General features: G+C 39.8%; 1 long non-coding RNA gene across 1 annotated transcript; it reads left to right on the forward strand.

Annotated features, from left to right (window-relative positions):
• Positions 1–10,147: 10,147 nt before the first annotated feature.
• Positions 10,148–21,571, forward strand: LOC145723221 (uncharacterized). Its single transcript, XR_014148129.1, has 3 exons — positions 10,148–10,234; positions 11,707–12,078; positions 12,293–21,571. It is a non-coding gene; the product is annotated as an uncharacterized LOC145723221 (long non-coding RNA).
• Positions 21,572–25,558: the final 3,987 nt, after the last annotated feature.

The following is a 25,558-nucleotide window of genomic DNA, read 5'->3' on the forward strand; positions in this document are numbered from 1 at the left end:
GATCGAGTCTCGCATCAGGCTCCCTGCTCGGCAGGGAGTCTGCTTCTCCCTCTGACCCTACCGCCTCTCATGTGCTCTCTCTCTCTCTCTCATTCTCTCTATCAAATAAATAAATGAAATCTTTAAAAAAAAAAAAAGAAAGAAAGAAATGGGCACCTGGGTGGCTCAGTTGGTTAAGCGACTGCCTTCGGCTCAGGTCATGATCCTGGAGTCCCGGGATCGAGTCCCGCATCGGGCTCCCTGCTCGGCGGGGAGTCTGCTTCTCCCTCTGGCCCTCCCCCCTCTCATGCTCTCTCTATCTCATTCTCTCTCTCAAATAAATAAATAAGTAAAATCTTTAAAAAAAAAAAAAAGAAGAAAAAGAAAGAAAGAAAATACATTGATTTGCCTTTGTTTTGTTTTGTTTTGTTTTTAACTTGCGGGATAAAGTAATTAGTGTGTTTGTTTCAAGATACCCACCTAAATAAACATTAAAAATTTGAAACAGTAAATATTTCTTAAATTTCAGCCCAGAAATCTGCTGCACTTATGGGGGGTATTTTCTCCTCTGCCATTTGAATGCTTCTCTTCCATCTGAATTATGAAAAGAAAACCAGAAAAGACTTATTTCTCCCATCCTGGCTCATCCTTTGTTTTCAGTATCATCTTTAAAATGGCAACGCCAAGGTCAGCAGAGGCTTCTCCAAGGGGCAGGTGTTTTTCCCTTGTCAAAGGAGATAAAGGGTAAGAGTAGGAGAGCATCTGGCTCTCCGGCCTTGACATGAGCTGTAAGGAGGAAAGTCCCTTTGGTCCTTTATCCCCTTGAAATCCATCTCTTATATCCCTAATGTTTCCCTCACCTAAAGTTCAAATTCAGCTAATTTTTATAAGTGTCCATCATATGCCATTCATGTGATACACATTAATAGAGTTATTTATTCCTTTAATTAATAACTATTGAGCTCCTAATATGCACCAGGCACTGTCTAGACTCTAGGATTAAAACCACAAAGAAGAAGAGGTCTCTTCCCTGACGTCTAAGGGTAGATGGACAATTAAAGCAAACTGAGCACTATGATGGAGGCCAACACATGACAGAAGATGGGAGGAACATCTAACTGTTACAAGGAGGCCATAGAAGGCATCATGGAAAAAGTGATGAATAAGAGTTAACCTGCCAAGACGGAAAGCACAGGGAAAAAACATGTGCAAAAGTCCAGAGAAAGATACAGCAAACAACCTGATAGAACTACAAATAGTTCAGTGTAGTTGAAGGATACGTTGGGGGTGGCAGTGGTAAGTCACTGTGTGGGAGAGAACAAACTATGAAAAAGCTTTCTATCCTGTGGACAAGGAAAGTCAATGAAGAATTTTAAGTAGGAGTGAGGGAAGAGACATGATGAAAGATTCAGAAAGATCACTATGGGTGGAAAATGTGGTCGAATGGAAGGCAAGGGAAGAGAGCCTTCCAACAGAGAAGGGAGTGGTGGACAGTGTCGAATGTTCAGAGGTCAGGTCAGATAAGAAATGAGCACTTGTTCATGAGATTTAGTGATATGGAAATAGTTTATGACCTGGGTGAGAGCAGTTTCTGAGGAGAGGTGTGGGCAGAAACAGATTGCAGTCAATTGAGAGGAAAGGGAGGTGAGGAAATTGCAGAAAATGATAACAGTTATTTCAAGAACTTGGGCTGTGGCAGGGAGGAGGGACGGGAAGAAAGTGTGGGGCAGGGAGGGAAGGGAAGAGTTGGAGGGAGTGGTTTTTGCTTTTTGGGTTTTTTTAAGATGGAACAGACTTGAGGATAGTTAATGGGGAGGAGCCAGTGAAAATGTCAAGATGGAAATATAGAAGAGAGGCTAATTATTGGAGGGAAGCATCCAAAGAAGCCCAAGATAGTAAGAGCCTGGGTTCAGAGAGTTCAGGTAGGGGAACATAGGCACAGATAAAGGGACAGAGGTGTTGATGGGAGGGGTGACAGGAAATTGTAGGCATTCTCATCTGGCTTCTATGTTTTTGTGAAGTGGCAGGCAGCATCCTCCGAGGACTGAGGTGAGACGGAAGGACAAAGGAGCAGAGTGGAAGGTCTGAGGTGAATGGAGGAAAGGGGTTATAATAGATGCTATGGAGGCTGAAGGAACATGCTGACCAGGGAAGCAAGAGTTCCAGGGCGTGCTGATGGCCCAGGTGGCACAGAAGCAAATTTGGAGTATATGCTTCCGGAAAGTTGTGTGATTTTTCTCCAGGAGTGCTCCCTAGCCCAGAGCATGAAGAAGGCAGACAGCTATGGGTGGAAGAGTTCTGCCTGAAAGCTCTTGAGGAAAAGTCAACTTGAGAAATGCTGCAGGGAAAGCACAAAGTTCGGGAGTGAGCCAGGTTTCCAGAAAGTGGAGGCAGTTCATGGAGAAGTGGAAAGTGGGTGTGAACACCTTCCAGAAAGAAAATGGAAATGCTCAGGAGGAGAGGAGCAGGGGAGTTAGGGTTAAGGAAAAGGAAATCCAGAGCAGAGGAGTGAAATGGGAGGAAACAGTTGTCCCAAGAGAGTCACGCCTTGGCCAGGGACCAGAGAAGGCAAGCGGTGGGTTTAGCTGACAACCAAGTATCTCCCCAAAATAAAACCCAGCAGTCATCTTGTAGCTAGGAAGGATTCAGGCCTCTGTGAAGGAGCGAAGCCAGGCTTGCGTTGATTGTCCTGTTGAGGGAATCCTGGCCCATTCCTTAGGCTTGCTGGGTTAGCTGGTTCCTGTGACACTCCTATTGCAAACCAGAGGGACTGGAACACTCTAGCACCTTTGGAAGGAGTGAGCTATGTGTTGTTCAAAGGTGCTTTGCTCTCTTTAGCTGTCACCTCGTGTGATGAGTAGTGGTATTTCCCATTCACAGGTGAGGCTCAGAGGGTTTAAGAACTTGCTCCAGGCCCTCAGCTAACAAATGGTAGAGGCAGGATTAAGCAAGAATTTTCTCCAAATTCAGTGTCTTTCAAATTATAGTCCTCAATGATATAGGACTATCGATCTCTCAGTCACTTCAAACCATGGGAGGCAATACCAGTGCAACATTTATAATATTTTTGAGAATAATAAACTGATATGTTTTTATTCTAATTAACTCCCGAAGTGTAGATCCTCCTGATTCACATACTAGAGAAGTTGTCAGTGAGGGGTGAATGCTGCTTATCTTAGGGATGTTGCAGGGGCACTTTTGATTGTCACACTGACTGTGAAGTGCAGCCAGCATTTAGTAGGTGAAGGCCAGGAATGCTGAAATGTTCAGCAATGCCTGGGACAGTCCTACCTAACCAACAAGTGTCTTACCCCACATGTCGATGCTGACCCTATGGAGAAACACTGGCAGAGCAATGTGGTAGCCAGCCTCCAAGATGGCACCTGTTGATCCCTATCTCCTGGTATTTACACCCTTCTTTTGTCTCTCCCACATTGGAGCAGGGTTGGTCTGTGTGACCGGTAGAATATGGCAGAAGTGATAGTATGTCACTCCTGAGATGAGATGATCTGGAGTCACTCACTCTGAGGAAAGCCATGTCCTGGGCAGCGCTACTGAAAGGCCCACGAGTGAAGAACTAGAGCCTCCTTCCAGCAGCCATATGGGTGAGCTTGGAAAAGAATCTTCCAGTCCCAGGCAAGTCTTTAGAGACAATAGTCGTGGGTGCAGTTTGACTACAACCACCCAGCTAAACTACTTTTGGATACTTGACTCTCAGAAACTGTGAGATTATAAACATTTGTTGTTTTAATTGCCAAATCTGGGGGGTAATTTAGTTCACGGCAAGACTTGATATGACAGCCACACCCAGTAGACTCAGTTCATAGGGCTCTAACATGAGCCATAAGAATGGCAGCTCAGGATATGACATAAAGGGAGTTTGTGACTGCCTAAAGAGAAAGGGGAAGTGGGAGCTCTTCGGGGAGAAGTTGAGAAGGTAAGAGAAGGAGAAGAGAAGAAAGCATTCGGACATTTGGGTTCTAGCTTCTTCCTCCAGAGCCACTATAAGTGTTGTGCAGTTCGCTTGCTGCGCACAGATACCTTGCCAGGGAGCCAAGTAAGGATGTCTGTCCAGGCCTTGTTCTACTCACCAAGCTTGGCAGCCTGGCCCAAAGGTATATTCACCGGAGGGATGTCATTATCTCATTTTCCCAAAGCTTCTATATGGGCTAGTCGCCTCCCTGCCCCACAGATATGCTTAGAGGTTTTCCAGAGCAGGAGGCCTTTTGTAACTTCTCTGGAGACACACGGTGACGATTTCAAGTCCCTTAACGGAACCCCAGCTTTAACATGGCACGGTGCAAGCTATTTCCAAGTCCAGTTGGAAATAGCTGAGGACAGAAGGCCAGAGAAGTGCCCCTGGGGTCTCCCTTGGCTTCCATGTGTACTTCCCACATGACCCTTGCTGGGGGTGTCTGAGTAGAGAGCCGGTGACCTGCCAAGAGGTTGCCGAGGCCCCAGGGTAAGAGTGGACTTTCCCAACCATGTTGGCTGGGGATGCAACCAGAGGATCTGCAGCGCCAGCAGTAGTCTTGATCTTGGCTGAATCAAGAGCATTCACACCAGTTTCATAACCAGAGATTTCAGCAGCAGATGTCAGCAAGGTATGCCTATGACCAGGAGGGATAAGGGACATCACTCCCAAGCCATCAAGGGCCTATTTTAATCCAACAGCTCTAAGGGAGCTCAAGAACCAGTACCCCCTCTCCCAGCCTCACCTCCAGGATCATTAAGAGAAGACCCAGGATTGGGGGAGGGTACCCAGAAACAATGAATATTTACCCAAAATGCATGAGTTACCCAAAAAGCCTGTTTTAAAATGAAAGATACTAAAATTTCTTTAACTGACAAGTTTATGCCCCATCCTAGCTGCTCGTGGAGTAGACTAGAGAACTATAAGAAATAGTTTGTAGAGAAATTTGCTAAAGCTTTTTTTTTTTTGCACTTTCCAATTTGTAGTGGGTTACTTTTTTTTTTTTTTTTAAGGGGGGTACGGAAAAAGGGGCAGAGGGAGAGGGAGAGAGAGAGAATCTCAAGCAGGCTCCATGCTCATTGTGGAACCTGACATGGGGCTCAATCCCACCACCCTGAGGTCATAACCTGAGCCAAAATCAAGAGTCAGGCACTTAACAGACTGAGCCACCCAGGCATCCCTGGAGTGGGTTATATTTTTGCCCCTACTAAAACATCAATGTAGGGGCACCTGGGTGGCTCAGTCGGTTAAGTGTCTGCCTTCAGCTTGGGTCATAATCCCAGGGTCCTGGGATTGAGTCCCGCATGGGGCTCCCTGCTCAGTGGGGAGTCTGCTTGTCCCTCTCTCTCTCTCTCTCTGTCACTCCCCCTGCTCATGTGCTCTCTCTCTAGCACTCTCTCTCTCTCAAATAAATAAATTTTAAAAAATCTTTAAAAAAATCAGTGTAATTACAGCAATTGCCTGATTCTTTCCCTCTGAAATTTTTAAAAAAAAAACACTAAATGAAAATGCAGCACCCTGTGCAGTCAGTCACCCCAAAGCATATTGTCTAGTGTCAATTAATGTGGGCATTATTGTGCATTCTAAACTTCAAATGACAGTAGAAAAATTATTTCCTGGGTGCCCGGGTAGCTCAGTTGGTTAAGCGTCTGCCTTTGGCTCAGGTCATGATCCCAGGGTCCTGGGATCAAGTCCCACATCAGGCTACCTGCTCAGCAGAGAGTCTGCTTCTCCCTCTGCCCCTCCCCCAACTCGTGCTCGCTCACCCTCTCTCAAAAATAAAGAAAGAAAGAAAAATTATTCCCTAATGAAATGGGGAAAGGTCTCCAAGGTTAATAAATTTACCTAAAGAAGTCAGAGGTCTAAGTGTTTACAAAACTGTCTTCTGTTCCATAGTGGAATACAAAAAGGACGAGGAAGAGGTAAACTGGGGAGGATGATAATCCCACTTCTTAGCATTTATCCTCATTGTAATTTCACCTCTTTATTTTCCATTTATATATTCTATTCTTCCACGTTCTCTTAGAACCTAGAAATAATCTTTCTTAAACTGAAGTCAACAGACCATCAAGAGGTTCAAGCTGTTCTTGCTCTAACTCTTTGGAAAAGGAGGCAGGTGTTGTAGCGTGCGAAGGAACAACCAAAGAAAAAGAAATCTGTGGATGTGTAGGGACCTAGAGAGACCCCCCAAAGCTTGAATGGTCCATCTTCCTACTGGACTTGGAGTCACCAAAGGAGGGTGTGAACCCCAGTTTTGCTGTTAACTTCCTTTGTGGAAGTTCCTTGTTGGAGTTCTTGAGCTACTCTATATCTTAGCTTTCTCACCCATAAGATGGAAACAATAACGTCAATACTGCCTACATCACCGAGCTGCTGTGAGAATTCAAGGAGATAACATATACGAGACTTGTATTATTTGAGGGTAATGTCCCAAATCGCCACCGATACCACACAGAAAGTATTACAGGGCTATGCACCTTATAGATAAAGCAAGAAATCATTCTTGTTGCCCCTCCCCCCACCATTTACCTGCCCAGCAGAACAAAGGAAATGAAAGCGCCAGAGAATGCAGTCACCAGAACCAGCGTCCGAATGGCGCACAGATTAGCACCCAGCAGCACCCAGCAGCTGTTCCCGGGGTTAACAAGTCCATCCTGAGGAATCCATGTCATCAGTAACAAAGCCTTGCAGCAAACAGACACCCCAGGACAGGCTAGATGACCTTTTAGCTGAGGCTCAGCAACAATTCCTTAATGTGAAGGAACTAAAGGGTGCTAACAAAGGGGTGAAGGAACTGAGGGGTGATAAAGGTCCTAGTACCTTTAGACCTTTGCTGCTGGAGTGATCTACCGACCAGCCACAGCAGTGTCGCCTGGAAGCTTGCTGGAAATGCAGCATCTCAAGCTCTGCCTCAGACCAAGGAACCAGAATCTGCCCCTTCACACACTCCCGGGTGAACTGTCCCACATTACAGTTTGAGAGGCACTATTCTGAAATTCACTGAACGTAAGATAAAGTATATGTAGTTCTCAACCTGTGCTTTTGAGTGTTCATAAGATTTCTTAAATTATAGAATTTAAGATTTCTTAAATTCGTAAGATTTCTAATTTCTGATTATAGCTCTATAATCTATATTTAGATTAATTTATAAACTAATTTATCTATAAGGTGCATAGCCCTGTAATACTCCTCTACGAATTGTTACATGTAGAAATCTCCTGCAGGCGAACTCTATCTGGCCATCACTAAAGGATTTGACACATAGATGAGCAAAAAGATAAGTATCCCCCTCAGGTTGATGTCTTAAATGCCTATCTGTGTCTGGGGGATGCTGCTATAAGCTATAAGCACACTTATTGAGGACCCTAGTAAGAATTTAGTTTTGTATATTGAGCATTTGTTTAAAAATCACTTACTGGGGGCGCCTGGGTGGCACAGTCAGTTAAGTGTCTGCCTTCAGCTCAGGGTCCTGGGATCGAGCCCCGTGTCAGGCTCCCTGCTCAGTGGGGTGTCTGTCCCTCCCCTCCTCCGCTTGTGTGCTCTCTCGCTCACTCTCTCTCTCATATATAAATAAAATCTTTAAAAAAAATAAAAATAAAAATCACTTACTGGACACATATTATGGGCAAGGTTCTATTCTTAGAGGAATAACCAAACCTTGAGGAAGTAATCTTTTTTTTTTTTCATCTTAAATTACACCAGCCCATAAAAGTCAAAATCGACACATAATTGAAAAGCTTTTAAATAAGGAAATTTAAAGAATTTTACTCTTCTGTTTTTAAAACTGAAAAATAAAATTAACAAAAAATTTTATGGAAAAATATTAGAAGCCATAAAATTATACTTTCTAGTCAGTTGATATGAACAACCAGGGATCAGGAAAGGAAGAAAAATGCACAAAACAAAGAAGAAGCCGGCAGGCTCAAAGAAAGGAGGTGAAGGATGAGATAGTGAGAGATGAACAGGAGACAGATACAGAGAGAGTGAGGCAGACACAGGTGCAATGGTGGGTGAGGTATTAGGTTAGAGCCACTTCTGGCACACCTGACAGTCATTTGAGTTCATGGTAAGAGATCATTTCTTGTCACTTCTTTTTGTGAGATTCTGTACTACTTAACTATCCATGGTTCTTCACCTGTTCTTATCAAATATTGTTGAGTCTAAAATTGAGGGCTTACAGCAGCCCTTTTGTGCTTAGAGGTACTCAAGTATCACCTCCTATTGTAAGAGGATTAATTAATTATCAACAAGGATAATTTGTAGAGTTCTGACATTTGTTGTGCTCTGTAAGACCTGCTGTAAGGACCTTGCCATCTAATTAACCATCAGTCATCAAAGCAATGATGTAATTAAACTGATTTGCACACTACAACACCAGGCTAATAGTTGTCTACTCTTCTCTAAAAGATACCCAGGAATAGAGGTGACAGCTCAGCAAATTAATAAATTATTGACAGTTAAGGTATTTATCAGAAATTTAAAATTTATTTTAATAGAGGACCACATCAAGCTGTCTGAAGTCAGACACAATGGTTTTATTATCCATGAGCATAAAAAAATCTTGCTTTTTTTTTTCACTTTTAATGTAGAAATTCTTATTCTTCTCAAGGCTTACGTTTCTCCTAGGATGAAGTGATGCACAGAACATAGGCACATAAACTCACACAGACCCAGTTATATTTCATGCATTGTGCCAACAATGTGTAAGGAAGCAAAGAGACTAGTGAACTCATAAATATAGAGCAATTTGAGATTTCCCATACAAGTTATTCTAGAAATGCCAAATATCTTGTTTATGACAAACCAAGAATTGAAATGTTGGTTGTCATGTTCTCTACCACACAGAAAATGCAGAGTGAAAGGCTTTCAAATTTAAAATAAAATACACATGGGGGGGCGCCTGGGTGGCTCAGTTGGTTAAGCGACTGCCTTCAGCTCAGGTCATGATCCTGGAGTCCTGGGATCGAGTCCCACATCAGGCTCCCTGCTCAGCGGGGAGCCTGCTTCTCCTCTGACCCTCTCCCCTCTCATGCTGTTTCTCTCTCTCTCTCTCTCATATAAATAAATAAATAAAATCTTTAAAATACGCATGGGGGGATAAAATACACATGGGGGAATAGGATTCATCTTGCTGAAACTCTATTAGGCAAAATTAGTTGGTTGTGAGTGGAAATAAAATATGGTTGTGTATAGAAAGTAGAAAACATACTTTGAGGGAGATAATCTGCTTTTTAGAAGATGAATCTCTCCCTCTCCATTTGCTCCTGCTCGTGTGCTCTCTCAAATAAATAAAATCTATTTTTTTAAAGATTTTATTTATTTATTTGACAGAGAGACAGTGAGAGAGGGAACACAAGCAGGGGGAGTGGGAGAGGGGGAAGTGTGTGCGGGGCTCGATCCCAGGACCCTGGGATCATGACCTGAGCCAAAGGCAGCCGCTTAACCGACTGAGCCACCCAGATGCCCCTAAATAAGTAAAATTTTAAAAAGAAGAAAAAAAAAAAAGATAAACCTGTGATTCCACAACAACGACATAGAAGCCGAAGTGTGATTTCCTTGTCCTTATTATATTTTAGCCGTCCCCGAAGCTAAAGTAATGGAAAAATTATATCCCTATGTACAAAGTGACTATAAATTATCCATTCATTACAGAACATTTTACCCCTTATCTATTTAGATACAATTATAGCCTTGCTCTCCAGCATTTTAGAAAACAGGATGTTGGTTAATAAAAATTCCAGTTAAAAGTAAGTATTCATTTTCTCTGAGCTAGTCTCGCTCTTATTTTGTCCCTTATTCTTTCCTCCTAAGCTGGGCAAAAGACGTGTCCCAGTGATCTAACTTTTCTTTTCAAAAATTGGCAGGAGCAATACATAACTGTCTAGCTAAAGTTTCCACTCTTTTTTTAGTCGACATTGTCATTCAGTAAAAAGTTTTATATGATGAACTCTCTGATGCACTGAATCTAGATAGATTAGTAAAATACCAGATAATAGCATTTGGCTGAATTACACTTTTTTTTTTTCTTTTTGTCAGAGAGGACACAAGCAGGAGGAGTGGCAGGCAGAGGGAGAAGCAGACTCCCTGCTAAGCAAGGAGCTCGATGTGGGGCACCATCCCAGGACCCTGGGATCACGACCTGAGCGGAAGGCAGACCCTTAACCGACTGAGCCACCCAGGCATCACCTGAATTACACTTTTAAAAAGAGTATACATATGCATATTTTATCTCTCTGTGCGATATATGTCTACAATTTCTACTAGATTGCAAGCTCTGTGAAGGTAGTGACTGAGCCTGTCTTGTTCACTTCCGTACTCCCACAACACAGTAGTTTCTAGCATACAGTAGGCATGCAATGCATTTATTTACTCATTGGCTAATCTTTATTGAGCACCTATTCTGTTCGAGGCACTGTTTCTAGATGCTGGGGATATCGGCTTGAAGAAGAAAGAGGAAAGTTTCTGCTCTCATGGTGTTTTATTCTAGTAGGGATCAATAAGCAAACCATTAAGTAAAACACATAGTAAGCACTTTGAGAAAAAAAGAAAGCTGTGTTAAGGGAGACAAAGTGATGGGTATGAGATGCTATCAGATCCTGGGTGGTCATCACGGAAGCCGTACTACCCAGATCCCCCTTCTGGGTGAGGCACTCATTCCCCAGCTGCCATGAATATTGGCTGCTGACCAGTCACAGCTGAGTCCTCTCCAGGAACAGCTCTCTGTAGGAGGAAGCTGTCTTGCCCAAGGTCATGGCCTTCCTGGGGCAGGGCAGCCTGCATCCGATGACTGGCTCATGTGGCGGTACAGATCTTTTGCCTTGACTGGAACAATTCTGAGGATCCCTCCCAGCTCCAGAGCTTTCTGTGGGATCAGCTGAGGACTCTGCTGTAACTGCATCAACAGCTCAGCTGCTCCCACTTTTCAGTGCTGCCTCCTTCATCCTCACCCATCATAGATACTGGTCCCAAATGCACTCTCCCCAAGTCTCAGAGTGAGCGAGGGGGAGAGTGGCATTTGGATTTTATTCCGAGTTGTCAAATAGGTACTTGGTATATAATTCTGGAGCTCAGGGAAGAAGTGGAGCGGAGGATATAAATTTGGAAGTTGTCAGTGGAAGTGAAAGCCATAGGACTAGACAAAAATCACCCAGGGAGTAAGTATAAATAGAGAATAAAAGACGCCCAACGGTGGATTTGGGAACCCTCCAACACTTAGAGATTAGCAGGGATGGAAAGAAACAGCAAAGAAAACTGAAAAGAAGCGCCATTATGATAGCAGAATCGTGGAATGGTGTCCTGGTAACCAAGAGGGGGAAATGCTTCAAGGAGGAGGGAATGATCAGCTGGGTCAAATGCTACAGACAGACAAGTTGATGACAACTGAGTTGGTGATTAGATTTGGCAACATGGAGGTCCCTGACGACAAGAGTGGTTTCAGTGGAATCGTGGGACAAGAGTATGATTTGTGGAAAGAGTAGAACATATGTTAGTCAAGATTTATTAGATGCCTGCAATGTTAACTTGCTTTGTACTTCTTCCACATTTGAGAGGGTAGGTTGTCTGTATTCCCAGTGCCTAGAACAATACCTCGTATGTAGCATGTCATGTGCTCGACGCATATTTTTTTTGGAATGAGTGAATTATGTGGTGCCATTTTTGTATGTACACAAGCCTCACTGACCATAGTAGTATAGAATTTTTAACATGAAAAGAGATTACAATCTTTCCACTAATTCAACTATCTCATTTTACAGTCCAGCAAGCCATAGCCTGGGGAGATTGCCACATAGCTGAGCTGGGACTGGAATTCAAATCTCTGAGGCTGACTTCCTCATTTGAACCACTGCAACATTCTGGGATATGAAAATGTTTGCTTTTATGTAACTCTATGGACCTACAATCACCTTCAGTTCAAATTAGAGAAAAATCAAAGATTTTTTTCATGATGTTAAAATAGTTATTCGCCTAATCCCTCAGTGAGATTTCTTAATGCTTCTAACTAGAGAGTACGTTGCATGAAACTTTCTGATTTAAAATTTTATTTTTTAATTCTGTATTTTTATTTGATAAAATACTAAGGGGTGTAGATTGTACTTACTTCAAAAGTAACTCTTTGGGGCGCCTGGGTGGCTCAGTCGTTAAGCGTCTGCCTTCGGCTCAGGTCATGATCCCGGGGTTCCGGGATCGAGTCCCGCATCGGGCTCCCTGCTCCGCGGGAGGCCTGCTTCTCCCTCTCCCACTCCCCCTGCTTGTGTTCCCTCTCTCACTGTCTCTCTCTCTGTTGAAAAATAAATAAAATCTTTAAAAAAAAAAAAAAAAGTAACTCTTTGAAAAAAACAGCATGGGATTTAGGTTCTGTTTTTCTCACTCTAAGCAAAAAGTTAACTTGCTTTTTTCAGATAAGTCTTTAATAGAGCAATGAAACATAAACCTTATCATTTGAACAAACTTTAAAGCTCTTTCATACACATGGAAAATCTCTTGAAAAATGATTTCAGATGAAGCAATTTGAACTGAAATTTCCGTTGTGCTGGGCACTTGTACTCAAAAGGGTCTACTTTATTTTCAAAGAATTTAAGTACTTAACATCAAAAACTGACAGTAAAAAGTGCAGTATTGTGAATTTCCTAATTTATTTTATAGAGACAGATTTTGAATGTCATACTCAGAAAAATACTACTTGTGGGTAATATCACTAAACGAGGCTTTGGCAAGAACTTCAAAAAGAAACTGTCAAGTGCAGAAAAATAGACTAGATTAATAAAATTTTATTCTGGTAAATTTTACTAATGAATACTGCTAATGCAGGTGCCAAAATCAAAAGTATAATTGACTTGTCTCATTGGCTAATATGTTACATTTTTTTTTCTGGAGGTGTCAAATAGTCTAAGAGAAAACAGAAAATATCAGCTGTATTCAGTTTGGTGATAGAGACAATGAGCAAGCATGAAGTAAGCCTATGTACATTGGGTCTACACAGGCCAAGACAAAAAGAAAGGAAGCCATTGTGTAGATATTCAGGCTTCAAAACTCACCAGGGAACAAAAACAGGGTTTTAAAAATGATTCAATGTACTTCAGTAAAGTTTATTTTAAATAGTATAAAAGAGTCATTTACAACCACCTAATGTAATTTATTTGGGCAAGGATACAAAATCCACTGGATGAAAGGTATTTGGGGAATAGGATATTCATCTGGCCTCAAAGAAGCATCTCATATATTATTAAGAATAATGGGAAATGGTGTTTTTATAAGGGAAAGATGCAACAGATACACACATTCATACACATACAGGCATTAATATATAACTATAAAAAAAATCTATATACCTCTCTGCAACTTGTTTTTCTTGGGCAGTAATACCTGAAAGAATTTCTAAATTGACCAGTATCTCTATATCTAATTTGCTATCTCTACCTTTTTCAGTGACTAGAAAACATTTTGTGGTTGTGGATATAATGTGACTATTTCAACTGATTCCTCCATTGAGGTGCATTTTCTTTTTCCCTCCCATCTGTCACCTCTATGGACAAGGCTATGAAATAAGCATTCTTGTACATATTTCACATGTGCGGGTCCTTTATGTCAATGAAATTAACATCTAAGAATGGGTCATAGTATGTCTGTGTCTTACATTAATGCACGTTACCAAATTGCTTTCCAATGGCCTGATAACAGTTTGCAGTATTTCCACAGGAAATATGAGATGATTATTCTTCCTTAGTCTTAGTCCCACCAACAATAGATATTATTGCTCTATAATTTTCCCACTTTGATGGAGTAGAAAGTGATACCTCATTGATGCTTTAATTTGCATGCTCTCATCATACTTCAGTTTATGCATGTCCTTAATTATCTATCTATCATCTATCTATCTACCTACCTACCTACCTACCTACCTACCTACCTAGCTACCTATCTATTGACCATTTGTCTTTGCTCTTCATATTCTTTGCGTAATTTTCTTTTGGATTATTTGCCATTTTCTTGTTAACATCTAAGATTACCTTGGGGTATTTGGGGGGATTTTTTTTGTTTGTTTTCAGATTTATTTATTTATTTGAGAGAGAGAGAGAGCAGGGGGAGGGGCAGAGGGAAAGGGAGAGAAGCAGACTCCCCACTGAGCACGGAGGCCCTGGGTTCAGTCCCACAACCCTGAGATCATGACCTGAGCCGAAATCAAGAGGCAGAAGCTTAACAGACTGAGCCACCCAGGTGCCCCTAAGATTACCTTGTATTATCAGAAATATTCATGCTTTCTCACCTGCTGACAATTTTCTTCAAGTATATTATTTTCTCAGTTCATATCATTTATGGCATCTTTCCTCATAAAAGTTTTTAATTTTTTGTATAAATATATATTGATATAACCTATAGAAATATACTTTAGGATTTCCTATCTTAGTTAACAATGCCTCCCACACCCACAGAGGGAGAAAAATGATTTTACAGTTTTCTTTATGTAAGTTCTTTGCTTTCCTTGTCAAATATAATTCTAAGTTTTTCATTTCTTATAAGGTATAACATATATACCATAAATAACCAATGTAAATATATAATTCAGTGTTTTTAGTGAATTTATATAATTGTACATCCCTCACCACTATTCATTTCTAGAACATTTCCATCACCCCAAAATGTTGCCTCTGCCCATTTAGTCAATTCTTTCTTTCATCCCAATCCTTGGCTACCACTGATCTTTCTGACTACAGATTGGCCTTTTCTGAAACTTTCATACATATAAATGGAATCATACAATATGTGTTTTTGTTGTTGTTTCTAGCTTCATTTTCTTAGTTTAAGAAAGTTATGAGGTGATACGAGTTTCCTGAGGCTTCTGTGACAAATGACTACCAACCAGGTAGCTTCAAACAACAGAGATTTATTGTCTTGCTTCGGCTCTCACAGCTTCTGGTGGCCGCCAGCATTCCGGGGCATTCTTGGCTTGCGGCCACATCACTCCAATCTCCGTCTCAGTCTTTATATCACCTTCTGTGTGTGTCTGTGTCTTTTCCTCTTCTGTCTTTCAAATCTCTTTCTGCCTTTCTCTTAAAAGTACCCTTGTCCCTTGTCTTGGATTCAGGGCCCACTTGCATAAAGGATGTTCTCTTCATCGGAAGATCAATAATTGAATTATATCTGCAAAGACCCTTTTTCCAAATAAGGTAACATTCACAGGTTCCAGAAATAAGGATTAGGACAATCTTTTGGAGAGGCCGCCATTCAGCTCACTACACAGGTTCATCCATGGTGTAGAACGTATTAGTGCTTTATTCCTTTTTATTGCCAAATAACATTCCGTTGTACAGATATGCCGTAGTTTTTATTTGCACTTTAGCTAATTGACATTTGGATTGTTTCTGCTTTTTGGTTCTTATTATGAGCAATGCTGCTATGAACATTCATGTGCAAGTTTTTGTGTGGACATGTTTTCAATTCTTTTGGCTATATAGAAGTGGAATTTCTGAGTCTTATAGTTACTCTGTGTTTAATCTTTTTAGATATTGCCAAACTGTTTTCTCTAGTAACTATACCATTTTGCATTCCCATCATCAGTCTATGAGGGTTCCAGTTTCTCCATAGACTCTTTAACATTTGATATTGGTTGTCTTCTTATTACAGTCATTTTAGTGGATATGAAGTGGTATCTCGTTGTGATTTTAATCTGTGTATTTCCTAGCTCTGTCCACTTAGAGAAACTGAAAGCAGTGATATTTCAATAGCAATCAGCCACACCAAGTACCCAGATTTTGGCTTCTAAATAAATTTTCTTTTAAAGCAAATCATCCTTTCTGGGGCCCCTGGGTGGCTCAGTCGGTTAAGCATCCAACTCTTGGTTTTGGCTCAGATCATGATCTCAGGGTCATGAGATCGAGCCCCGCACTGGACTCCTCACTGGGTGAGCCTGCTTAAGATTCTCTCTCTCCCTCTCACTTTGCCCCTCCCCCCTTTCTCTCTCTCTCCCTCCCTCCCATTCTAAAAAAAAGAAAAGAAAAGAAAAGAAAAAGAAATAGATATGTACTGGGGCACCTGGGTGGCTCAGTCGGTTAGTCAGACTTTGGCTCAGGTCATGATCTCAGGGTTCTGGGACCGAGCCCAGTGGGCTCTGCACTCAGGGAGTCTGCTTGGCCCTCTGCCCCTCCTCCAGTCTTGTGTGCATGTGTGCGTGTTCTCTCTCTCTCTCTCTCAATCTCTCAAATAAAATCTTAAAAAAAAAAAAGAAATAAGGATAGGTACTTACTGATTCCAATGTAGTTGAAGTGTCTTTATCACTTTTATTCATTTCTAAATTTACTGAATTATGATCAGAAAACCATGTTCTTTAAGGAAATACACGTAATAATTTTTAGAAATCTTCCATGGAATATAAAAAAGTGGATACTCTGTATTGGAAGAACTTAAACGTTCTCTCTAAATCTGTATACAGGTGATTCTCATTATTCCCAGTATAGTAACTATGTTCTATAAAGTCACTGTGAACACTGAACCATTGCTTCTAGGGGAAACGCAGGGTTAGGCTCCTGTGAGCCTCTGGTTACAACATTTTCATCAACCAATCAATATATAAACTTCTTTTATATGTGTTTCTGTTTAAAGACAGATTATTTAACAGGTATTAGTGATTCATTAGGTTTGAATTCACAGCCAACGGCATAATAACTCACGCCTGAATGAAATATATCTACTATGTATATTATCTCCATAAGGGCACATTCCAGCTCTCTTGTGCTTAGGACATTAGACAGCACTTCAGCGCTATACTTGGCAGCCATTTTAAACAGTGAAATCACCAACAAAAAGCATAAAAGTGTGAAAAACATGACACTAAATGTCCTGGGAAAAAGATACTTGCTAATAATACAAGAGCTGAAACGAGAAGGCAGAGTGTTACCTTGTTTGACTTGAGCTGAGAATGTGACCATCAGGCAACTCAAATTTTTTGCTGCCCTGCCGCATGAGTGTGAATGACTGCAAAAAGTGCCACAAATATTGATTTGATGGCTGCAAATGCATTTTAGCGAGTGGGCAAATTCACAAATACAAATAACGAAGATGATCCTATCTATATAAAACAAGCGTAATGACTGTATTATTTAATTCCTCTATGTCTTTGTCTGTCTACCTTTATCTATCTCTGTCTATCAGAACTGGCTAATCCTGATATTCAAGTCTTTTACGTATAGACTTAAGTACTTCTTGCTTATATAAACTATTATATTGCATTTCTAATATTTTTTAAATGTGTTTAGCTGCTATGTTTCATGCATAAAAACTTCGCACTGTTTTATTTTCTTCATAAATTATGACTTTTATCATTATATAGAGTTCCTCTTTTTTCTGTTCAGAGATTTTATTTATTTATTTGACAGAGAGAGAGCACAAGCAGGGGGAGTGGGAGGGGGAGAAGCAGGCTCCTCACTGAACAGGGAGCTCAATGAGGGGCTTGATCCCAGGACCTTGGGTTCATGACCTGAGCCGAAGGCAGGCACTTAACCAACTGAGCCACCCAGGCACCCCATGTTTAGAGATTTTAAACTTAAATTCCATGTTCCGCAGTATGAATATTATGACACCTGCTTTGAGAGTTTGCTCTCCTTTTGCGTTGTGTTAATAGTTAACTTGCCTTTCCCAAGCCTCATAGAAAATCAAACCAATATTTCCCTAGTATTGCATGAAAAAAAAGACACCAACTTTCCCCCGCTGACTGAGTTTTATTACCCCACCAACACTCCCCACCCACAATACACAACTGGAGGAAAACATTCACTGCAATTTCCTCCTCGCTCCCCTCCCAAGAGATAAAGCCTTCGTGATATTTGTGCTTCCTTCCTCCTTGTGTCCCTCCTCACAATTCTTTAGTTTTGCTGAGGTCGTTCAGTTCTTTAAATCCAAGATTATTATTAGAAATTTCCTTTTTAGTACACTTCTCTATTTCTAGGATCTCTATTTAGTACTTATGTTACACGTTCCCCCTCTATCCTGTTCGCTCATTTCAAAGTAGATATCACAAACTCATTGCTCACTATAGCTTTCTCTCCTGGTCAAGTCTGTGTTTTATTTGTTTGGGTTTTTATTATTATTATTAAAGTCTTTTTCTAGTATTTTTCCCAGATGAGTAATGAGATGTGTGACTTCTCTGAATTCATACATATCCGCAAACATCTTTCTTGTACCCTAACAGGTGAGATATATTATTAAGTTGAAAATGTATTCCATTGTCTTTCAGCTTCCAGTGTTGCAAAGGAGAATTTCAGTGACAGTATAATTTTTTTCTTCTATAAATAACTTAAAAGCTTCTACACAGAAAGAATGAGATTTTACACTTTATCTTTGGAGTCCAAAAGTTTTACCAGAATATGCCTAGCCATTTATGTGTGTACATATACATATATAAATAAATATGATATATATACATATATAGATAAATATGTATGTATGTGCATATCTATCTATATAAATAAATCAGTTGTCATAAATATCATTCCTGCCTGAACCTTAGGGTCCTTTCTTCAATCCAGAGGAATCTTTTTTGTATGCTTCTTTTTGTTTTGCTTGAATAGTCCTCTCCTTTGTGCATCATTTTCTCTCTCTGGGACTCCAAATATTCTCATGTCAATTTTCTTATACCTCTCTTTCATCTCTCTACTTATAATTTCCTTTTTGGGTTTTTTTTTTTTCTCTCTGAGCTTTGTAATATTTCTTGCATCCAGTTTCTAGGCGATCAGTTGGATTTCAGCAGTTAACCATTTTCTGCACCAGTGGTTTTGAATTTAAAAATCATGTTTTTTGTTGTTTTTAAATCCAGAAAGTCTATTCTGTGTACCCCTTGTATCTTGTTAGGTACTTGTATTACCTTTTCTGTTCAAATTTTAAGTTATGCTCTCCGCCCTCCAGCAAGTGTAATTCATAGGGAGCCCGTTCTGAATGGTCAGCTTGCTCTTCTCTCTCTCTGGCTGTTTCGTCTTGAGTGATCTGCTCATCAAGGCTCAGCTCCAGCTGCTGGAACATGTCACACAGTGACACTTCAGTGAATGGTGGCCTGCCCGGAAGTTTCTGCCTGTGAGGACCTGCATGATGACATCGGGCAGGCTGTCAGTGCCCTGTGAAGGCAGCAGAAGGAAGGCTGGCTGCACCCCATTTTATGGTTTTCCAGGAGAGATGACTCAGTCTACCTGTCTAGCTCCACCTGGAAGCCAGAAAGAATGTGCACATTCCCCTGGGCTGAGAGAATCTCTCATGCCTAACTTCACTCATTGTATTATTTTGCTGATGTGTATTTTCTTATTTTTCTACAATTTTATTTGTAGGTTTTTGAAAAAAATAATTTAATCTGAAATGCTACGGCCCTTTCTCAACTTTTAAGCTCTCATATTCCATATGAAGAGACTGTACTAGAATTCCTCTGTTACCAATTTATTTTAGGGAAATTAAGGAGGGGCAGAAAGGGTTTCTGGGGGAGGAAGAGTTTCTGTTTGACATGAGGAGATATACTTAATAACAGAGAAATGTTGAAGTTACATTAAGCCTCGATAATATATTGGTTTCACGTGTACATTGGAGAAAGATCGGATGTAAAGTTTAAAAGCGAGGCCCAGAGTGCACCTATAATTCACATGAGAACCTATTTTTATAGAAAAATATATGAAAATGATTATTGCCATGTTTATAAGTTTTACTTTTAATATATGAATTAACATTTTTTAAATTACTTTTTGAATAAAAGCAAAGCACATCTAGATTGTTTTGCTAAATTATGGTCCTACCTACAACTTTGTTTAAGAATATCAAATTTTGTTGGGGTGCCTGGGTGGCTCAGTTGGTTAAGCGACTGCCTTCAGCTCAGGTCATGATCCTGGAGTCCCGGGATCGAGTCCCGCATCGAGTCCCGCATCGGGCTCCCCGCTCTGCGGGGAGTCTGCTCCTCCCTCTGACCCTCCCCCCTCTCATGTGCTCTCTCTCTCATTCTCTCTCAAATAAATAAATAAAAATCTTTAAAAAAAAAATTTAAAAAAAAAAGAATATCAAATTTTGTATCCTCCAAGAAGTACTGCGACCTTAGAGAAAACATGCAGTATTTTTCTTTTTTCTTTCTCTTTTTTTCTTTTGCTTTTTTTTATTAAGGTGAGATTCACACGACATAAAATTAATCATTTTTTTAAAGATTTTATTATTTTTAAGTAATCTCTACACCCAACATGGGGCTCGAACTTACAACCCTGAGATCAAGAGTCACACTCTGTATGGACTGACCCAGCCAGATTCCCCTAAAATTGACTATTTTAAAGTGAACAATTCAGTGGCATTAAATAGATTCACAATGTTGGGTAACGACCACCTCCATCTACTTCCAAGCCATTTTCATCACCCCACAATGAAACTCTGTATCCATTTGGCAGTTATTCCTTAATCTCCATTTCCCTCAGCCCCTGGCAATTACCAATCTGAAGTCTTTCTCTATAGATTTACCTCTTCTGAATACTTCATTGAAATGGAATCATACAATATATGACTTTTGTGTCTGGTTTCTTTCACTTAGCATGTTTTCAAGGTACCTCCACGTTGTAGCATGAATCAGGACCTCATTCCTTTTTATGGCTGAATAATATCCCATTGTATGCATATGCTACAATTTGCTTATCCATTCTTCCATTGCTGGACATGTGGATTGTTTCCAGCTCTGGACTATTGAAAATAGTGATGCTAGGAAAATTTGTGTCCAAGTATTTGTATGAGTACCTATTTTCAATATTATTGGGTATCTAGAAGTAAAATTACTGGATCATACGGTAGTTCTTTGTCTGGCTTTTTGAGGAATTCTATTTGGTTTTAATTTTGCTTAACTAGCATGTAGCACTTAACTTGAACCTCTGTTTATTTCTGTTAGATCAATGAATTAATAGTAGGCTAGGATTATTAGGAAAATAACGATGCATATTCCTCACCACAGTTTGGCTCATGGAGCGTTTTCTCTCTCCCCATTTTCTCTAAAACTGCCTCATAAAGTATTAAAGATCCTAAGAAACCCTGCTGTTCCCAAGTTTACACTAAAAGACAGATCTTCAGGGGTGCCTGGTTGGCTCAGAAGGTAGAGCATGTGACTCTTGATTTTAGGGTCACCAGTTCTAGCCCCACACTGGGGGTAGAGATTACTAAAAAATAATAAAAATAAAGGCCAAATCTTCCAAAATAGAACTAAGAAACTTGCTAATAATCAATAAGGGATTGACAAACACTTGAGGTACAAATTCCAACATTGTGTTAATTATCAAATAAGTCCAGGGGGTGGGGGGGAAAGGCAGATAGAATAAGAAATTGTATACAATTTAATAAAATGATATGAAATTTTATAAAATAAAATGTTAAAATTTAATCCTTGAAGTCCACGTAGTACCAGTTGATCTTAAATCCACACCCTTCGAAATCAAAACATAAGCAGGTGCAGGTGAGCCTTTCAGAGCATAATTTTTAAGGAGAACAACACCTTTCTGAACTGTTTTTAACCCTTTTTAAATGTTTCTGGGAACTACACACGCATACACACACTAATATATACACATGCTGTGGCTGTTTGTTTTTGTTTCTTTTTAAGAGACAGCCAGCAGTCATAAGACAACTTGGTTTATTTTAGAGGAATCCCTATTTAAAATTGTATTTCAATTTCCATTTTCCCTCCTGTCTCTCTCTCTTTTTTTTCTTTCTTCTTCTTCTTCTTCTTCTTCTTCTTCTTCTTCTTCTTTCTTCTTCTTCTTTTCTTCTTCTTCTTCTTTCTTCTTCTTCTTCTTCTTCTTCTTCTTCTTCTTCTTCTTTTCTTCTTCTTCTTTCTTCTTCTTCTTCTTCTTCTTCTTCTTCTTCTTCTTCTTCTTCTTCTTCTTCTTCTTCTTCTTCTTCCTTAGTTGTCTGGAATGACAAGGAAGAAGACAAATCGAGAGTTGTAAAGAGTGCTGCAGGGGAAACTCAGGGGCTGTAACTACCTAATTATGAACTTCCTGAATGTGCAACTTGACCACCAGCAACTGGGTATGAGTAGTACAGTGGGCCTCACCTCCAGCTGTTCTACAAAAACAAATCAGTGAAGGATTTCCCAGGCACATTTTCCTTTGGACCTGGTTGAAGTTTTAACAATGCAAACAGGGCAGTGTTGCTCTTTTTTTTTTTAATAGGTGACAGATTTTCTGAAAAGAAGCAAGAGTTTCCTACAACAAAAGAACTAGCCTATGGCGCATATACTTCTGCTTGCGGCGAATGTGTTTGAATCTGTGTAAAAAAATAAAAACTGCAAATCTGTCTCCTTCTATGTGGAACCAAATCTGGAAATATGTGCTCTAGAGGCAACTGTAAAATCATATTTCACTCTGGCGTATGGGCCAGTGATTGTGTTGTGTGAGTAATGCATATATGTAATCCATGTGGTAAGCTTTGTGGACTGAGAAAAAGTCAGTGTTATTCACTGAGGCTTGGCAAGCAGGAACCATTGATTTAGAAAAATTTACATGGGCTGAAACAATGTGAAAAATGTACTGTCCGGTTTGTCAGCTTGTGAACATAGCAAAAACCATAGCACTACCGATTAGCACAAAGACTGAGGGAGGAAATCTCTTTTTGCTGTTTTCTAGTTTACATGTACAGAAGAGTGATTCCTCTTGTACAGTAAGGGAATTTATAGTTAATGCATACTATCTTTCGCAAATCAAAAAGTCCAGATGGGTATCTGTAGGACCAGAAATCCAAAAAAACTTTGGCAATATGATACACTTAGGGGAAAGTTAAAAATCTTTATAGAGTTTATTGTCATTGTGTTCAGATCAATTCTTAATTGCTTTTAGCTATGGATTTTTGAGTTTCAAAGTAATTATAAAATCTTTTTACTAAATGCATAGTCGCATAAGTTCTAAAGGATGTACAGCTCCATAGGAGGGAAAAACCATGAAGATAAACAGACTTAGAGAACCCCGTTAATCTTTATGAATAGCAAGTTATCATTTAGACAGGATTTTTTTTTTTCTTAAGTCCAAAGGCATTTAAAAAAAAGTAGAATCTTCAGATCATAAAGGACCTTAGAAGTAATCTAGAGGAGGTAGGGGAAGAGAGCAAACTGGGAGGAAGGGTGGATGGAACTCAAAAGAGTGAAAGGTTATCAGGGGCTGGGAGTTGGCGTGAATGAGGAATTATTGTTTAATAGGTACCGAGTTTCTGTTTGGATTGATTTGAAAATTCTGGAAATGGATAGTGGTGATAGTTACACAACAATGTGAATGTAGCTCATGCCATTGAAATATATATTTAAAAATGGCTAAAATGGTAAGTTTTATTTTATATATATTTTATCACATAATACCATAATATTTTATGTTATTTATATTTAGCATTTAAAAATATATAAAAAGAAGAGAGGCACCTGGGTGGTGCAGTCGGTTGAACGTCCGACTCTCTGACTCTTGGTTTCAGCTCGGGTGTGGTCTCATGGTCGTGGGATGGAGCCCCTCGTAGGGCTCCATGCTCAGCACAGGGTCTGCTTGGGATTCTCTCTCCCTCTCCCTTTGCCCCTCCTGCTTGTGGTGTCTCTCTCTCTCTCTCTGACAAATAAAATTGATTTATTCCCTCAAATGAATAAATAAATCTTAAAAAAATTAAAATAAAATAAAAATTAGCAAGACCCAACTATATGCCATCTACAATAAGCCCATTTTAAACATAAAGACATAGGTAATTTTAAATAAATGTAATAAAGCAATATACCATGCAGACACTAATCAAAAGATAGTTGAAATTGTTCTATTTATATAAAATTAGAATTCAGAACAAGAGCTAAAAAAGAACACTTCATAATTATAATGACATCAATTTGTCAGAAAGATATAATAATCTTAAATATTCATGCACTTAAAAACAGAGATTCAAAATACATGAAGCAAGGATACCTGGGTGGCTCAGTCAGTTAAGCATCCGACTCTTGATCTCAGCTCAGGTCTTGATATCAGGGTCATGAGTTCAAGCCCTAGCGTGGAGACACTTAAAAGAAAAAAATACAGGGACACCTGGGTGGGTCAGTTGGTTAAGCATCTGCCTTCGGCTCAAGTCAGGATCGAGTCCCACATCAGGCTCCTTGCTCAGCAGGGAGCCTGCTTCTCCCTCTGCCTCTGCTGCTCCCCCTCCTTGTGAGCTCTCTCTCTGACAAATAAATAATCTTTTTTTTTTAAAGATTTTATTTATTTATTTGAGAGAGAGAGAATGAGAGAGAACACATGAGAGGGGATAGGGTCAGAGGGTAAAGCAGACTCCCTGCCAAGCAGGGAGCCCGATGAGGGACTTGATCCAGGGACTCCAGGATCATGACCTGAGCCGAAGGCAGTCGCTTAACCAACTGAGCCACCCAGGCGCCCAAAATAAATAAAATGTTAAAAAAAAAATACATAGAGCAAAAACTGATAAAATGGAAGAGAAAAACAGACAAATCTACAATTATAGCTGGAGAGTTCAACACTCCTCTTGCAGTAATTGATAGAACAAGTAGATAGCACTAACAACATTTACAGCTTGAACACTAACATTCTGCTTAAACACTTCATCAAACTATAATAGAATACACATTCCTTTCAAGGGTGGATGGAATGTTTACAAAGAGGCTATATTCTAGGTCTGAAAAGAAGTCTCAATAAATTTAAAAGTATTGAAAATATGCAGTGCATATTCTCAATTACAACAAAATTAGAAATCATCAAGAAAAAGAATTTTGGAAACTTTCCAAACATTTGGGAATTGAACAACACATTTCTAAATAACTCAAAGAAGAAATCACAAGGGAATTAGCATATATTTTGAACTGAATGAGAATGAAACACAACAGATCAAAATTTGGGGGAGGCAGCTAAAGCAGTGTGCAGAGGGAAATTTATAGCTTTAAATGCCTAATTAAATAACCTAAGCTTCTATTTGAGAAACTAGAAAAAGAAGTAATTAAACTCAAAGTAAACAGAGTGAAAGTAATGATAAAACTAAGAACAGAAATCACTGAAATAGTATAGAAGAAATCAATGATATCAAAAAACATTAAGTGCTCACTTCAGCAGCACATATACTAAAACTGGAACAAAAAAAATGTTTCTCTTAAAAGATTCAGCAGACTTGATAAATCTCTAGCCTGATTGACCATGAAAGAAACAGAGAAGACATAAGTTATCAATATCTAGAGTGAAAACAGGAATATCATCAGAGATCCCTCAGACAATAGAATAAAAAGGGAATATTATGAACAGCTTCATGCCAACAAATTTGACAGCTTAGGCAAAATGGGAAAATTCTTAGAAAAATACAAACTACAGGGGTGCCTGGGTGGCACAGTTGGTTAAGCATCCAACTCTTGGTTTCAGCTCAGGTCGTGATCTCAGGGTCCTGGGATAGAGCCCTTCATCAGACTCCATGCTCAGCGTGGAGTCCACTTGAGACTCTCTCTCCCTTGCTTTGCCTCTCCCTCCACCCATGTGCTCTCTCTCTCTGTAAAATAAATAAAATTTAAAAAAAAGAAAAATACAAACTACCAAAATTCATTTAAAAAAATAGATTCTCTGTATCTATTAAAGAAATTGAGTTTGTAGTTAAAAACCTTCT

The sequence above is a fragment of the Leptonychotes weddellii genome, chromosome 1, assembly GCF_054177405.1.
Source record: "Leptonychotes weddellii isolate Sample4059 chromosome 1, ASM5417740v2, whole genome shotgun sequence".
NCBI classification, from domain to species: Eukaryota; Metazoa; Chordata; class Mammalia; order Carnivora; family Phocidae; genus Leptonychotes; species Leptonychotes weddellii.